The sequence below is a fragment of the Tamandua tetradactyla genome, chromosome 7 (assembly GCF_023851605.1).
Source record: "Tamandua tetradactyla isolate mTamTet1 chromosome 7, mTamTet1.pri, whole genome shotgun sequence".
Taxonomy (NCBI): Eukaryota; Metazoa; Chordata; class Mammalia; order Pilosa; family Myrmecophagidae; genus Tamandua; species Tamandua tetradactyla.
Window position 1 is genome coordinate 117,003,860 of NC_135333.1, and position 10,111 is coordinate 117,013,970.

General features: G+C 33.8%; 1 pseudogene; it reads left to right on the top strand.

Moving 5' to 3' along the window:
- Nucleotides 1-8,066: 8,066 nt before the first annotated feature.
- LOC143690005 (olfactory receptor OR9H1-like) lies at nucleotides 8,067-9,013 on the top strand (annotated as a pseudogene).
- Nucleotides 9,014-10,111: the final 1,098 nt, after the last annotated feature.

A 10,111-nucleotide genomic window follows, 5' to 3' on the forward strand; every position in this document is an offset into this window, starting at 1 on the left:
AATTGATAACAGAGAGCTAGAAAATTCACAAATTTGTGGAGGCTAAAGAACACATTCTTAAACAACCAGTGGATCAAGGAGGAAATTACAAGAGAAGTCAGTAAATATTTTGGGGCAAATAACAGTGAAAACACAATATATCAAAATTTATGGGACTGCAAAGGCAGTGCTCAGAGGGAAATTTATTGCTCTATATACCAATTTTTAAAAAGATGTAAGTGAAAAATTTGAGGAGTTAACTGTCCACCTGGTTGAACAGAAACTAACCCTGAAACAAACAGAATGAAAGAAATAATAAAGGTTAGAGCAGAAATAAATGAAATTGAGAACATGAAAGTGATACAGAGAATCAACAAAAGCAGAAGTTGGTTCTTTGAGAAACTCAATAAAATCAATTGAACTTTAGCTAGGCTGGAAGAAAAAGAGAGATTATGAAATAAATAAAATAAAAAATGGGAGAGAAGACATAGCTACTGACCCCACAGAAAAAAGGGAGATACTGAGAGGATAGTATAAGCAACTATATGCTAAAACACTAAACATCATAGACGAAATGGACAATTTCCTAGAAAAGGATGAGCAACCAACACTGACTCCAGAAGAAATAGATGATTCACCAAACCAATCATAAGTAAAGATATTGAATCAATCATCAAAATCTCCCCAAATAGAAAAGTTCAGGACCAGATGGCTTCACATGTGAATTCTACCAAGCATTCAATAAATAATTAGTACCAATCCTGCTCAAACTCTTAAAAAGAACTGAAGAGGAGGGAAAGATATCTAACTCATTCTATGAAGCCAACATCACCCTAATAGCAAAGACAGAAAAAGATACTATAAGAAAAGAAAATTAAAGATTTACCACCTTAATGAATGTAGAAGCAAAAATCTCAACAAAATATTTGCAAATTGAATCCAGCAATGCATTAAAATAATTATACATCATGGCCAAGTGGAATTTATTCCAGGTATGCAAGAATGGTTCATCTCAAGAAAATAAACTAATGTAATGCACCATATCAAAAAGTCAAAGCAGAAAAACTACATGATCATCTTGATTGATGCAGGAAAAGTATTTGATAAATTCAACATACCTTCTTTATGAAAACACTTTAAAGGATAGGAAGAGAAGGGACATTCTTTAATATGATAAAGGGAAGATACAAAAACACACAGCTAACATCATCCTTATTGGGGAAAGACTGAAAACTTTCCCTATAAAATTAGGAACAAGGCAAGGATGTCTACTCTCACCATTGTTATTCAACATTGTCCTGGAAGTTCTAGCCAGAGCAATTAGAAAAGATAAAGAAGTCAAAGGCATCCAAACTGGAAAGGAAGAAGTAAAACTCTCACTGTTTGCAGATGACATGATGGTCATTTGCACACTGGTGTTTATGGTGGAAGTATTCACAATTGCAATGGGTGGAGATGGCCTAAGGGTACATCAACTGATGAACTGAAGGGCAAACTGTGCTGTATACCTACAATGGAATAATGAGCACTTGCAAGAAAGAATGAAGTTGTGAGGCATACAGCTAGGGGAATGAGCCTTGAGGACAGTATATTGAGTGGAATAAACCACAAATGAAAAAGTAAACATTATAACAACTCACTGCAATGGACTAACTATAAAGTGCAAACTCAGAGAACTGAATCTGAGAGCATAGATTATCAGGGAAATGCTTATTGTAAAGTAGATTGCAAGCTCTTACAGCAGCAGATCTGTTCCTGAGGTGTAATGGTTATTTCTAAGTTCTGAGATGCTGTTTGTGTATAATTTGGTCAATCCCTGGAACTTTGAGTATTTGTGTGATAACTAAAATGCAGAGCTAGAGTCCTGCAGTTCCAAAGTCAGCATTACCCCATGCAGAAACTGTTAAACAATCTGAAAAGATCATAAGCAGATCTGGTTGGGGCTAAGGTAAATCAGACTAAAGGGTAAAGGATGACATTGACTGTGTTTTAAAACTCCAACTTCTGTTTGGGACCAAAAGAAGAAATGTTTATTTGGGCTAAATTTGTATTTTCAGTAGCACACTATCTGATTTAACTTGTATGGTCAGTTTATTTGAACACCATAATTACATGGAACTTTGAATAGGGATTGGGGATCTTGCTGGTTTGTACAAATTAGTGTGATGCCTCTATACATTCCAGAGTAAGTTGGGCAGAGAATAAAAAAGTATTTTCAAAATCTCCTTGGAGGAACTGGAGAAAAATATGGAAATATTAAACTTCCCCACCTGGGGAATTCCAGATATTCTTGCAAGTATTGGGGATTACCAATTTAGTAGACCAAGCTTTCAAGCTTTGGAAGTTTCACAATCTTGGGCCTTGCCCTTATGAAATTTATTCTTATAAAAGAGAAGCTAAGCCTACTTATAATTACACCTATGAGTCACCTTCAGAGAACCTCTTTTATTGCTCAGATGTGGCTTCTGTTTTTGAAGTCAACTCAACAGGTAAACTTACTGCCTTTAAGAGGGAATTGTTTTGGAAAAAGCTTCAGAGCCAACAGAGTTCACACAGCCAGATACCATTGGAAATGCAGAAGAAAAATACCCCTGGGGAAGCAGTTTGAAAAAGCCAAGAGAGAAACCTAACAGACACCACCATGTGCCTTCCTAGCTGACAGAGGTGTTCTGGACCCATCAGCCTTTCTTGAATCAAGGTATCTTTCTCTGGATGCCTTAGTTTGGACATTTTAATGGCCTTAGAACTATAAACTTACAACTTAATAAATTTTCCTTTTAAAAGCCATTCCATTTCTGGTGTATTGCATTCTGGCAGTATTTTGAAAACCAAGGTATTCTTAATATGTATTTTTCTGGATAATTGAAAATATTAAAAAATTGATTGTGGTGATGAATATACACCTATATGATGATATTGTGATCTTTGATTGTACACTTCGAATGATTATCTGGTATATGAATATATCTCAATAATTTGTATTGAAATGATATTAAAAGTGTTTAGTATAAAATTAAAGGCTACTAAACACAGGGAGCTTAGGAATATTGACCTGTTATGAAAGAAACAAATACTAGAGCCAGATATAAAATAACTCAGATGTTGAAATTATCAGACAGGAACTTTGCAGCAGTTATTATCACTATGTTCAATAAGATAAAAGAAAATAGTTTCATAAAAATGAACAGATAGGAAATTTCAACAGAGAAATATACAAGGACAAATTGGAAAGTTGTTTTAGGAATTTGAATTAAAATATCTCTAGATAGGATTAACAACTGCATGAAGAAGAAAAAGGAAAATCACTCTTCTTGAAGATAAATCTATTAAAATTATTCAATTGGAAGAGAAAGAAAAGAAATATGAATAAAATAGGTATAACATGGGTACTTAGAGTCCAAGATGAAGAGGATAGTTAGAATGAGGCAGAAAAAGTATTTAAAGAAATAGACTAAAAACTTCCCAAATATAAAATAAATAATCTCAGTGAGCCTAAAGCAGAATGAATTTGAAGAAAATGTTCAAACTTTGGAAAAAATTAAAGTCTTGAGAGCTGCCAGAAAAAATATATCAGCATATATATGTTGCTTCCTATGAAATGGAGCTCGAAGGATATTAAGGAATGATGAGAAAGAAAGAAAGAAAGAAGGAGAGAAAGAAAGACACAGACGGGCTCAGGGGGTCTGAAGCTTAAGTTTACATCAGACAGACTACGGACAACTTTATTCTTATCCAAATCCTGCAGGGAGACAAAAGGCATGAATGTATTTCTTGAAAGAACAGAGAGCTTATTTTTCAGTGCTCTCTTCCTTCATACTTAACATAACCACTTGGGATAAACATTCTCTTCTTCCCAGACTGCTCTACATAACAGTCTCCACAGTTTACTGCTGCCACCACCCTAATGACATCTACTCCCAAGTAGTTCCACAGGTCTTATGTTATTCCTATCTCCTACATATATATTAGATGACAACATTTCTAATTACTGTAGACTTTTCATCAGAAGCTATAGAGTCCATTAGACAGTGGAATAACATCTTTAAAAAGTGCTTAAAGATGGGAAGTGCAGAGGCCACCAAAATGCCAAGTGCAGGGAAGGCATATTCTAGGATTTAAGGCAAAATAAAAAACATTTTTTACAAGGGAAAATTAAGAGAATGTATTATGTGAAATTTGCACATAAGAAAAGATAAAAGAAGTTCTTTAGGCTAAAGGGAAAAGTTAACAGAGATAACTAGTATCTCTTAGAGCATAGAAAAGTATTGGAATTTGTAAATATGTGAGTTAATATAAAAGCATTATTTTATGTTGAATTTTAAAAAATGCTTGTGATGTTTAAAGCCGAAATTATAAAGCTATATTTTGGAATTTTTAATTTTATGTATATGTATATGACATCTATAGATAGAAGACAGTAGCAAAGTAGTCAACGCACCTAGATGGTTGGAACTTTTCTTTAGTTCATATGAAGTGAAACTATTAATGTTCTGTGAAAAATTAAGAGCAGATATTATTTACCCCTAGAGCAATCACTAAAAATTAATGCAAATTTTTATACAAAAAATATAGTAGGTGCATCAAAATGGAGCTCTAAACCATGTCATAGTGGGTGTTCAATATTTTCAAATGCTTTTCTTATATGTATTAAGATGATAACAAGGTTTTTCACCTTGCTATGCATAGCAGATATTGAAAGGATTTAAGATATCATTATCACTAACTACTTGTTGACTGATGTTGCTTCACTTAAATATTATCCTCTTGAAGCAGAAACTGTTTGATCACTGGTCAAAGAAAATGAGAAACTATATTTTGCCATATCAACGTATGAATGATTAAACCAATGATGAAATACTTGAAAAGATACCAGGATCTTTAAATATTTGAAAGAGTCGTCATATCTTAAAAATGTGGGTTATTCATGTTTAATTCAATGATTCAGGGATTTCCTCCCCTCTTCCTCTGTGAGTGTTCCATTAAAACTTAGTATCTCTTTGTATACAAACTGTTTGATAACTGTTATCTTAAGAATGTATATCATTAAAGAACAATGTTCTGTTTTTAATAAGGCAATTTGCAGTGTTTTAATGTGTCATGTATACATGACAAATTAAACTTATCCTATTGATAGGGAAGTTGATACAACAAAAGTGTCAAACCAGATGAAGTGAAAAAAAAAAACATGATTGTTGAAAGTCTTAACAATTTTTATTTCAGATCATTTATTTATTTTTATCATTTTTATTTTACATGGCCAGGCACCAGGCGACAAACCCAGATCTCCAGCATGGCAAGCGAGAATTCTACCTGCTGAGCCACCGTCACAAAGCCCTCAGGTAATTTATTTCTCAAAATTTTAGTTGCAGAATTTTTGTATACCCCAGACTAAAGATCAGCAAACTTCAGCTTGTGGGCCAAATCCAGCAGCATTCATGTGTTTACAGCTCATCTATGATTACTTTTGCACTGAAAAGGCAGAGTCAAGGAGGAATGAAGAAAGGGCATCTCTTTCTCACACCTTGTGGATCTCTTTCCTGAAGAAATGTCCGGGCTTTAGGGATCTTTTAACACCACTTCTTCCCGTGCCTTGAAATCATAGATGGGGAGGTACAACTATCTTCTCTTCCTCATCACTGTGTCATCCCAGCATCCCCTATTTTGTTTGTTCTCCCAGTTTTCCTGTTGACTTTTTAGCCTATTCTCTGTATTAATTTTTCTCTGACTGACACCAGCATAATGTATTCACAGCAAAGATAAGAAATGGGTTGCTGAAGGTAAGGATTGTAATTCATTCAAATGAAAAAAATACAGAATGTTCTGCGTAAATCATGAAATGAAAAGAAGAGTCAAGTATTTCTCATTCAACTGTGTTTGTTTTAATACTATGTTCCGTAAGTAGATTAGTTCTCATGTCCTCCAGAGGGCCCTTCCAACTTTCCAAAGGTCTGATAAGTTCAGTAATTAATTTCCTCTCCTTTTTCTCACTATAAGGTATGGCTGGCAAGAGGAATGCTCAATCCCTCGTGACTGCCTTGCATTGGGAATGCCCAGCATGAGAGAGAGAGAGAGAGAGAGAGAGAGAGAGAGAGGCTATTATTTTTTTAGTGCTAAGGAGATGAAATCCCTGTTGCAGAAAAGCTTCCTTTTAAGCAAAGGTTTACTTTTTTCCTTTCATGGTTTTGTTCCTTCATAAATGCCTTTGATTTCACCCAATCATATGACAAGTTGATAAGTAGAGTTCATTTTTTTTGTATGCTGTATGGTGGAGTCTCATTTCATAATTTTTCCATGTGAGTATCCCGTTATTGCAGCATTGCTTGTTGAATTTTTTTTGTCTGTTTTTGGGTTTTTTTTGGTGGGAGGAAGGGGAGAAGTGCATGGACCAGGGATCAAATCTGGGTGTCCTGCATGGCAGGTGAGAATTCTACCATGGAACTAGCCTTATACCCCCAGTAGTATTCATTTTTAAGGACAGCTCAAATATTTACTTTCTGTTTACTCTTTGCACACTCTTTTCTTTTAGATTGCTTTAGTTATATTTATCACTCTTTTTAACTATTCTGTTGGAATCAGAAACTGGTTTATATAAAATATGAATTTAAGGAAAATGTAGTTTTGTAGCTGATAGCTCCTTCCAGAAGTTATTTTGACCATTCGTCTGCCTTATAATGTCAGTCAACATTGTTCTTAATCATTCATTTTTTAAAGAAAGTAGAACTTGTACCAAATTGATTCTAATACACTTTCATAGGTCTAAACTGTATTTAAATAATGTAAAAATTGGTGAAACTATACCAACAATAACAGAATTTATGGAAGACATTTTCATAGTACGTGAATTGTTATACATACTGTTTGTCAGTTTTCTTGTATATTTTATAGCAGAGCATTGAATAATAAACTAGTATGCTGCTGTAACTCTAAACAAGCCTCTTAAATCTGTTTTTGTTCATTTCTCTATTCATAAAATGAGAAGGAAAGTACTTCCCCTCTCCATAGTATTTTATTTTAGACCATTTTCTAGTCACAATTTTGTAAGCCAAAATATAATTCAAGACAAAATAAATATAATTCAAATAATTATGTAAGTACATATTTATTCCATTTTAAAAACTTGTAGCTAACTAAATTGTTCTGTGTACCTTCTGTTCTGCGTATGCATAGATCTTTGCATTTGAAATTAAGTTTGTCTTTTCTAAATGACAGAAGCATCTTTGCCCATGATTTTAGAAATTTCTATTCGCATCCCAATCTGCAAAATACCAAAGGAAAAAAAAGGAGTGTGTGGGGGGGAATAAAGGGAAGGGAATGGAAGGGAAAGGAAGGGAAAGGAAGGATAAGGCAGAGCAGGGAGGAAAGGAAGAAAAATGAACAGTAAAGGAAAGCCTGATTTCATTGTGTTTAGGGAGTATGAGCAAGAATCACCTGCTCTTAGCAGATGAATTGAGCATTTAAAACTGCATGTCACAGTAGGGACACAAATAATGGAAGAAATAAGGATATAAGGTTAGTGTATAAAAAGAGGAAGTTTTTGCTTGAAAGAATGGCATCATGATGACTGGGGCTTTTTTCTACTATAGGAAATACAGGTATTGTCACCATATATTATTTTTCTATAGTAGATGAAGAAAACAAAAGCAATTTTAAAAAAAAATAAAACCAGATCATCAGCTGAACTGGTTTTTCACTCAATAAAATTCCGAAGTCATTCATAAAATTTGTTAGAACAATCTTCTACTCAGGAAGGCAGCTTTCAATGGCAGAAAACTGCTAATATTAGAAATAAAAAACTACTTTTTTCCAGACATTTTCCTCAAAGCTCACTGAGAGGTCTAATCTACATTATTTGGAAATAAGCATATATGAAAAGGCTAACCAATCAAATTCAACCCTTCATTGGGGAGGTCTGTTTAAATAGTAATTAGGTCTTTACGTTCATGGTGTTTTGTAAAATATTGGGGGCAATATGCTGTAAAACATTTGCCCATACTTTTTACCAGTTGTGTGAATTTTACTGAAACTAGCATTCTGATTGCTTGTTTCTTTCATTTTTACCATCCTTCCAGTTGTACATTTTCTTGGCCATGAAGAGTGAGTTTAACAGGAACTACTCAGAGGTGTCTGAGTTTTTTCTGCTGGGATTCCGAACTCCTCCAAAGCTAAAAATTCTCCTTTTCCTAGTATTCTTGCTAATCTATATGATCATTGTGGTGGGAAATATCAGCATGATAATTGTCATTAAGTTAGACTCTAGACTTCACACACCTATGTATTATTTCCTCAGATATTTGTCCTATTTAGACCTCTGTTACTCCGCAGTCATTGCCCCCAAAACTTTAGCCAACTTCTTGTCTAATAAGAAGAAAATTTCTTATAATGGCTGTGCAGCCCAATTTTTCTTCTTTGCCCTGTTTGTCACAACCAAAAGCTTTCTTCTGGCAGCAATGTCACTTGATCGATTTTCGGCCATATGTTCTCCTCTCCTTTACTCTGTGCACATGTCCCAGAAGGTCTGTGTTTGGTTGGTAACTGGATCCTAGATTCGTGGAGGTATTAACTCTATAGTTCAAACAGGATTCACCTTCAGTTTGCATTTCTGTGGAGAAGACAGACTGGACCACTTTTTCTGTGATGTCCCAGCCTTGATCAAGATCTCATGTTCTGACACCTTTGTGAATGAGATTGTGCTGTTTTCTCTCTCTGCTCTCATCGTCGTCACCACCACAACTGTCATTCTGGTTTCCTATGCTTATATCCTCTCCACCGTCCTGAAGATTCCTCAACCCAAGGCAGGAGTAAGACCTTCTCCACCTGTGGCTCCCATATGGTAGTGGTGAGTTTATTCTATAGGACTGTATTTTTCATGTATGCCCAACCAGGGGCCATCTCCTCATCAGAGCAAAACAAGATTGTAGCTGTATTCTATACACTCATAATACCAATGTTGAACCCCCTAATATACAGTCTGAGGAACAGAGGTGTGAAAAATGCCATAAAAATAATATTATGCAGGAAATGGTCCTCTCACTGATACTTGTAAAACCGTTACACAGTGGACAAAGTTTGTTTTCTAAGTGCCCCAGTTACCCTTGTTTTAAATTATGTCAAAAATATGTCTTTATTTTCTTGTCAAAATATGTCAAAAATATGTCCTAAGTTTTACAAAACAATATTTTAGCAATATAAATACATATATCATTATTATATTTGCTTAGAATATATAGAAAACATATATGTTCTCAGTTTATGATGTGTTATTTTCATTTTACTTTAATTAAGAAGTAAATATTAGGAACTATTACTATATAATCATTAAAATAATTTATATATGTATGAATTATTCTTTCCTGTTATGTTCTGCAAAGAAGTTACCTAATGTAGAAATTATATTAACCCCATTGTATAGGTGGCAAAATTGAATGATAATGGTTACATACAACATTTTTGAGTAAAAATCCTCTTTTTCCTCAAAAGTCCATGTTTATATTCTGCAATGTAATTATCCTTGGAGTTACCATTCCTATAAAAAGAGAACCCAAAATATATTGTTCAAAAAGCATTTCTTCACAGGGAACACATGTGGTAGCAGCATTTTACTAATTTTCTCCTCAATCTCATCTTAAGATAGAATATTATAATAACAAGAAAAGCTGATACATAAAGAGTATGCAACTGTATGCCACACATTGTTTTCATCATAATTTTTCAAATGAGGGAGATGAGGTATCAAGGGACAAAATAACTTGATGAAGCCAAGATGGATGCAAGTATGGCTCCAGAATTTATAAATCTTATCCAGTTATGGACTCAATATTATTTGGAATAATAATGCAATCTTACAACCCAGAGATAATTAATTATTAGCATTTTATTATACTTTCTAATAATATTTATGTATTAATTAAATTAAATTTAGTATACATATACATTTTTACACACAAACATATGAATGTATTTCAAAATTGGGGTTACATTTTAAAGATTTTTTCCTTTCTATTCTTTTCACTTTAATTTTGTTTAGAAAAAAATGCTTTCTAATGTAAGTAAGTATACATATGAATTGCAATATCGTAAAAGATCAATGTACTGTTATTTGTGTAAACCGTGTGTGGGATATATATTGATTTAG